This window comes from Phocoena sinus, chromosome 11 (assembly GCF_008692025.1).
Source record: "Phocoena sinus isolate mPhoSin1 chromosome 11, mPhoSin1.pri, whole genome shotgun sequence".
Classification (NCBI taxonomy): Eukaryota; Metazoa; Chordata; class Mammalia; order Artiodactyla; family Phocoenidae; genus Phocoena; species Phocoena sinus.
In genome coordinates, this window is record NC_045773.1 from 92,939,414 (window position 1) to 92,947,521 (window position 8,108).

Here is an 8,108-nt window from a genome sequence, read left to right on the forward strand (position 1 = left end):
CCGGGCTCTTCAGAAGTGGCAGTTGGTCTTTTTGTTCTTTTTGTATCTTGGATTCCATAGTTTGCCCCCAACTGACCATGCATGCAGTTATTTTTAGTCCCTTATAGTTTCTTTGTATTTTGTTGCTCAAGAAGATGTTTGTCCAGGTGCAAGCACTGCAGCAAAGGGTCCCAGGTCCCAGCCTATCTCAAACTGATGGTGTCAACAATTTTTTTTTTTTTTGGCCTCTCTGCGAGGCATGTGGGATCTTAGTTCCCCAACCAGGGATCGAACCTGCAACCCCAGCAGTGGAAGCACATAGTCTTAACCACTGGTCTGCCAGGGAAGTCCCAGCAACTTTAAATTTATAAACTATGAAATGCAACTTTGAAAAAGATTGAAGGCAATTTTATGAGAAAATAGAAATATATATTAAAAATTCATTCTTTAGAAAAATACCTGTAGCATAGCAATAGATATAGATATGACTCTAGAACTTATTACAATAAATGTTTATGAAATAAGAATACTGTTCTGCTTATGTTATTTTTAACCTTTTAGACTACTCAATCTAAATAATTTAAAATGTTTTGCTTTAATGGATACAGATTGTTTTATTTTTAGAAATGATTTTATTTTTGAAAATAATTTTTCACTGGAATTATTTTATAGGCCTACCATTATAATAAAACCAACTTGTCAATCTATGAATGCTTAAAAATATATTTTTAAAAATTCTTAAAATATATTTTTCACTTTCAAAATTGTCCCCAGTGTGGATAATAAATTATATAGTTACATAGTAGTTAAAACAGATGCCTGCTTTTAGTGTTTTTCTAAAAATCCTGCTGCCTCATTTGTGACTTTGGGCGATGATCCACAGTTATCCATCCATTTCCAGACTCCTGAATGCTGAGAAGAGAAGACTGCCTACTGCTTCCACGATTAAGAAGTGTTTGTGCATTGGGTGTTGGGTGGTCTCACTTGCTCCTTCCCCAGCTCACTTTGACTTTTCTCTCCCCACAGTTGTGCTGTTCAGTAACTTCTGCGTCTCACTTGGCCAGCTCTGCCTTGAGTCAGTAAGCGTTTAAACCCTGGTGGCGCAGTGGTTAAGAATACACCTGCCAATGCAGGGAACACAGGTTCGAGCCCTGGTCCAGGAAGATCCCACATGCCGCGGAGCAACTAAGTCCATGCGCCACAACTACTGAGCCTGTGCTCTAGAGCCCATAAGCCACAACTACTGAAGCCTGCGCGCCACAACTACTGAAGCCCGTGCATCTAGAGCCTGTGCTTCGCCACGAGAGAAGCCACCACAATGAGAAGCCCGCGCACCACAACGAAGACCCAACGCAGCCACAAATTTATATAAAAAAGGTAATTAAAAGAAACCTGTTTCTTTTGTTTTGGTAATTATATTGGCATTCATTGTGTACCTTTAACAAATCATTTTATTGTTTATTTATATTACAGTATATAGTTCCTTTCTGTGTAGAAGGAAAATGTAATTCTTTCAGTATTGTAGCATACTGCACACAAGCATATTCACTAATGAGTTCATTAAGAGTCAAGTAATTAGGTAATTGGTGTATTAAATGACATGCAGAAATCCACAGTGGGTTGTTTTATAGGTGATTAGGAATATAGGTGGTATAGGGAACACATTATTTATTTTTCCCTTTAATGTAATAGAATATGGGTTTCCGCTACCCACAAATTCCCTATCCAGTGGAATTTCAGGTACAGATTAGACTCAGATGACAAGGGCCACCTGTATCTGTTGAATGGTTTATTTTTTTCCAGCTTTATTGAGGTATAATTGACATATAACACTGTGTAAGCTTAAGGTGTCCAGCATGTTGATTTGATGCACTTATGCATTGCAAAATGATCACCACCACAGGTCACACTGAGTGACTGTTTAAAATGCCAGGCACTCTTTCAGCCCTGGGGGCCTAACAGTGAACACGCAGCCTTTGTCCTTACAGAGCTTACCTTTGGTAGGGGGAGAAGGACACGAAAATAAACAAATAATATAAACTATGGCAGGTGGAGATGCGAGTTAAAGAGAAAAACAAACCAAGCTAGGGGGACACAGACAGATGAGGGAGGTGCTGTTTTATTTAGTCAGAGAAACGGTTCAGTGGAGAGACGGAAGCAAGGTGGTGAAGCAAGCCATTGGGATATCTGGGGAAGGGTGGCCGGGCCAGGGCAGAGCCGGGAGGATGCCTGGTGCGCTGAAGGAAGAGTGGGGGGGAGGGGAGGGGAGGAGAGAGGGTGGGGTGGGGGAGGGCTTGGAGGACCTTGCGGGCCAGCGTAAGGACTTTGGATTTTACCCTCAGTGAGATGGGAAATCACTGAAAGTTTTGAACAGAGGAATGACATAGCTTACATTTGCAAAGGGTCATGCTGGCTGTGGTATAAAAAGTACTCAGTGTGTGCGTGTGTGCACGTGTGCTTGTGTATGTGCATGTATGTGTGTGCACGTGATGGAGAACAGAGGCTAGAAGTGGGAGACCAGTAAGAAGACTCTTGCCATGGTCCAGACAACACATGATGAAGGTGTAGGCTAGGGTAGTCGCACTGGGACTGGTAAGAAACAGTGGATTCCAGTTATTTTTTGAGAGCAGAGCTGACGTGGTTTGTGATGAATTGGAGGTGGGAGAGACTTGAAGCCTTCTGGCCTGGGTGTGAGAAAGGAAGGAGTTGCCATCTGCTGAGCAGGGGCAGATGGAGAGAGAAGCGGGTTTGGCTGGGGTGGAGTGGGGGAGTCCGGAGTTCAGTTTCCAACCTGCTAAACTGGAGATGCCTCTAAGACATCCCAGTGGAAATGGAGTGGTTGATTACTTATCTCCCTGTGCCTGGTCACCCCATCGATAGATTGGAGCTGTTAATGATACCCACCTACTCCACAGAGGATTGCTGTGAGGATTGAGAGTTACCAGGTTGAAGTACTTTGCCAGAGCTCATAGTAGTGACTCAGGTGTCGTTGTCATGAATATCCTTGATTAATTCACATTTTCTGAGAAAATTCATACAAAAAGGAAATACCACGTTGAGTCCATCCCTAGACACATAGAATGGGAGCCAGAAGTGATCTTTAGTCTCCACTAATTCCAACCCTCATTTTATGGACGAGAAGACTGACTGATGACCAGGGACCAGCAAGACTCATGGTGAATCTAGAATCTAGGTCTGGAATCCAGGGCTGCTGCCCCTGAAGCCTGTAATCCTTCCATGACATAGTACTTTGCATGGAACATTTTCCCCCCAGGGTCTCGGTTTTAAAGGGTGTTTGCTAAAAACCCAAGATGATGCTTAGCAAGGCTTCTCAGAGGTTTAATATTCAGAGAGCAGGGAGCATTCTGGGCCCGGGAAGAAGGCACTGTGGGTGAGGTTCACATCACACCTTGTTCAGAAGTGTGAGATGTGGGAGGAGTGGTTCAACATGTCATAACCTCCAGGGGACCAGGCCTCAGCATTCAGCCCTGCAAGGAAGGCTCTTTTCTTTGGTGAAAATATCCCATGATCCACCTTCCTCAGTCACGTGGGCACATTCAGCCAGAGGGAATGGAGGACAAGATAGATGGATCTAGGTAAAGTCAGTGCCCCCGAGAGGCTCCTTTTCTTCCCATCTCACCATATCACCTCTTGCCCTCCAGCCCCCGAACCCCCAGCTTCTAGGTTAATGCTGCCAGAAATTATATGTGTCTGATCTTTTCCATTCATCTTCAGATGGTGATTAATGCATAATTTATTCTTGAGCCCTTTTGGGAGTCTGAAGGTTCTGCAGAAGGGCTCTGTGGCAGGCCTGGAAATGAGTGCATCAGATCCTCTCCCATTAAGGCCTGCAGCAGCTGTGAGTGCTCGAAAGTTGAGGGCGGGTGTATTCCCAGGGCTTTCTAACTCTTTCCAAAGTGGGGACTTTTCTCCGCTGAACCAGAGGAAATGAGCAACCTCTTCCCTTGCCCGTGGGAACGTGCACTCAGCTGATCACGCTGATGATCTAGAAGGGCTTTCCTCTCTCCCGAAGCTCTAGGCCCCACCTTGTGGTTTAGCCCAGCGCATGCTGAAGAGCGGAGGAAGTGGTGGGCGGCAGGCCTCAGCCAATGCAGATCGAATGTGAGAGGCCGAAGGGGCTGGACTCTGCTCAGAGCCTGCACGGCTGCTTCCCTACCCAGCACCCATTCTCCTCTTTCCCTTGGTGACAAATGCTAATTTTGTTTGTAGCAGGAATGTTACAATGAGATGGAAGAGACGCCTACTGAATGGAGATTCTGGGAGAGCTCTGGCTTTTCTGATAAAAAAAAAGCACAGGGTCTAGAGTAGGAATTTTGATCATGAAAATGAAAGCCCCAGGCTAAGGATGGCAAAGCAGAGGGATACAGGGAGCTTGGGACTTGGCTGTCGCTAAGGATGTGCTGTTCCAGTTCCTCACTTGGACCTCTTGCTGGGTGAGAAGAAACCATCCCCATCTGACTAAGCTGGTGTTTGGAAGTTTTGTTCACACTGCTGAGAGTGGTCCTAAATGCTGCCCGCGTCTCCGTGCTTCGGGTGGAAGCTTGGCTCTGACACTCACCTGCTGTGCAGCCTTAGGAACAGTACTCGAACTCTCTGAACCTCAGTTTCCCCACTTCTATTGGGTTGGCCAAAGAGCTCATTTGGGTTTTTCGTAACATCTTGGGGAAAACCCGAACGAACTTTTTGGCCAACCCAATAACACGAGGACAATACTGTCTTCCATGCACGTGGGTTCTGAGAGAATTCCAGGGACTTCTGCAAGTGTGACCACGGTGGACTGCCGTTGTTGATCGCCTCTAGGCTCTGTCCCTCTGAGGGAAGGGGAAAGGGATGTGTGGCAGGACAGGGAGGGAGGGAAGGAAAGGAAGGAGTCTTTGGAGGGGGAGGGACCAGGAAGCAGAACCCAAAGGTGTGAATTTGCCTGAGGCCAAGGCCGGCTCAGCTAAGCTTCCTCAAGTGTTTCTTGCAGAGGTGGGAAACCAGGGCCTGGTGTGCAGGGGCAGGCACCTGAGTGGTTCAGCTGGTGGGGAGTGTAAGGTCCCTGGGGCTGGTCTTCACACTTACATCGTGAGGATGATGAAAGAAGTGTGTGTGCGTGTGCATGTGTGCGCCGTGTCGGGCCTTGGGCAGTGGTGGGTCAGGGAGTGATCTTTTAAAAACGCTTCACTGCCTCTAGGCACATACCCAGGAGGAGGGTTGGGGAGTGACAGCTAAGGGACGCAGGGTTTCTTTTTGGGGTAATGAAAAGTTTCCCAAACCGAGTGTGACGATGGATGCAAAACTCCGTGAATAAACAAGTCATCGGATCATACACTTTAAATGGACGAGTTGTATGGTATTTGAATTCTGTCTCAAGTTGTTAAAAATGAAAAAGAACACTTTGTTAGTTTCTTATTGCCAAGGATAAAGGGTCTTCCAGAACTGACTTCTGCTGGCCTCTCTGATCTGGTGTCTGACCAGTATCTGCTTGCCCTGGTGTATCTTTACCTGCAGCTGTGGGAACTATTTGTATTCTCTTGGCTAGGTCATGTGGCTTCGTGCCTCTGGGTCGTGCTACTTGTGGATCCCTCCTCTTCGTCTAGTGGAATCCTCGCTCTGGTCCTGCAAAATGAAGCTCAGTCATTTACTACCTACCGTGTTTCTGGCACAGTGCCAGACACCTGCTATATGTCAGACATACAACCAGGCACTGTAAGTATATTTTCTCATTCTGTCTGTTAATGAAACCCACGTGTGTGTTAGATAGGGTAAGTAACATTAGCTGCTGTGACAAACGACCCTAAAATTTCAGTGGGTTAACGCAATAAGGTTATTTTTTGTTCATCTCATAGCCAGTGTGGCCCATGTTTATGTGTGTGTGTGTGTGTGTGTGTGTGTGTGTGTGTGTGTGTCTGTTGGGCTGGGGGGCTCTGTTCTTTGTAGTCTCTGAGGGACTCAGAATCTTTCATCTAGTGGTTTCACTTCCTATAGGGCCTCTCAGTCCTCTGCTGGGTGTTTGCATCCTGCTGGCTAAAGAGCGAGAGACAATCCAGGGAAGATTTCAGTGGGAGAGGTTTCAGAGGACAGTCCTGGAAGTGCCGTTCAGCCGTCCTATCCGCCTCCCGCTAGCGAGAGCTCATTCCTGTGGGCACTGCAGGGAACGCTGGGAAAGGTCTAGACGTGTGCCCAGGGAGACAATGAACTAGATTGGGTTAACACACAGCCTTGCGCCTGTCACAAAGAGATAGTTATTATTGTCAGTGTTTTACAGATTGGCTAATTTTAGCCATCTCATAGCCAAACAATGAGCTTTTTCCCTGAGAGAAAGTGTCTTCTGCTGTTCTGCGGTTCCCTGTAGCTTGCACAGCTTCTGACACACCAGCGCACTTCCACCCAGCATACTTCTCTTGTGCTGGGTGGAATTGGAGAAGCTAAAACTTACAGCAGAGTGGTGAGTGATTCATAAATACATCCCCACTTCTCTGTGACATTCTGGTTTTCTACTTTAGCTGGCAGCCCTTCCCCTCCGTTGGAAGGTCGACAGCGGAATCCCTGGCTGCCACCCGAGGCTGATGCTGCACAGAGAGACTCTTGCTTGCCAGGTGCGCAGCCCAGGGCCTTTTGGAATGCTTCCTCTCTGGGTTTCTTCAATGGGATAAGAAAAATCTAATGATGCAGAAATACTATGGGGGCAGGATGGAGGAACAACTCTGCTGAACCTGGTAGTTCTTTCTCCTTAAGGAGGAAGAATAGATAGTTATCCCAAAGCAGCGGATTATTGGTTTATGATAAACCAATTGTTTTAGAGGGAGACTTTTCCCCTGCTTCTACCAGGCAAGCTCAAGCCCAGGTTCAAGTGTTGGTCCTGGAGGGTGTTCCACACTCACCCTCTTCTTTGCTGTGCGCTAGATGTTATGCGTGACCCTTCGGAGATATTCTGTCCTCTTCCTCCTCTGTCCTTTCACTGGGGAAACAGCCCTTGAAATTTCATATTGTTTCTGATCCAGACCTTTGAGTCAGCAATACCCAAATGGCTATTTCTTTCTTTTTCTTAATTGTCTTTCCTCCCCTCTCCCTCCATGACCTAATCAGTGATTATCTGAGAATGGATACAAATGAAGGAGAGAGGGGTAAAGGGCTAAGAGGGGAGCAAAAGGCCCCAGAGAATGGAAATCATCAAAAACAGACTGGAGATACAGCTGAAAGAGCTTCATCATTATTAATTTAGGAAGCTTAAAGAGGGTTGGCGACAAGAAAAGGGCAGTAAAAAGTCCCAGTGATAAGCCTGCCGGGCTTGAGAAGGTTGTCCAGTCCTCTGAGAGCCAGGACAATCCCAGGCCTCTCATTTCCTTTGTTCCTCCACAGGGTCAGGGGAGTGCATCGTGTGGGCAGCAGGCCCCAGGGGCAGATGGCGCAGAGCAGTCCTGCAGCGGCTGGCCCACCCCTGTGGGTTGTTGGCAGGGCTTGAGAAGGCTCAGCGGTGCTGGGTGGTCTCATGGGCATGTCTGATGGAATATGACTATTTAATCATGGGTCTGGCCCCGACTTTGACCAGTCAGAATGGAAGTCGCCTACCACGCTGAATCCAGGTGCGGGCAGGCACCCTCTGTTGCCAAGCCTTGCCTGTTTAGTGAAATTGCTGGTTTTTTGGGGTGAGACCAGGGGTTTTAGGAGAGGGTGGGGGGCAGCTGAGGTAGTGTGTGGGAGATTGGCTTGGGGAGGGGTTTTTGGCCGCTAGTATGCAGCATTTCAATATCTTAATGGGTCCAGCTGTCCCGGTGCACGCCAGCTGAATTCCCACCTGGGAGCATCACCCCTATAACTTGTGCTGCTGTGGGGATTGAACCGCATTCGAGCCACGACATAGCACTGGATCTCTTTGGTGGAATCCCTCATTGGCTCTGTTGGAGAAAGTCAATCAGGCATTGTAGCTGACAATTTCCAAGAGTGCCAAGTTTCAAGCAACACCGAGCCTAGTTACCCTTGACTTTTCTGACTTTCCCAAATGTGTTTTTCCCTGGGGGTCCTCCTCCTTCCCTCCACGCAGCACTCTTTGGTCTCTTTCCCTCTTAGGCATCTTAGTCTCAATTCCTTGGGCAGGTCCCGTGTATTTTAATCAAAGGCAAGAA

The 8,108-nt window shown here is 47.2% G+C and overlaps 1 long non-coding RNA gene across 1 annotated transcript in view; it reads left to right on the plus strand.

Annotated features, from left to right (window-relative positions):
- The window catches only part of LOC116762589, a 35,772-nt gene extending 34,630 nt beyond the window's left edge, over nucleotides 1-1,142 (plus strand). The window contains exon 3 of the long non-coding RNA XR_004352286.1: nucleotides 1,006-1,142. This is a non-coding gene — a long non-coding RNA (uncharacterized LOC116762589). The remainder of the gene's footprint in view (nucleotides 1-1,005) is intronic.
- The last annotated feature ends 6,966 nt before the right edge of the window (nucleotides 1,143-8,108 follow it).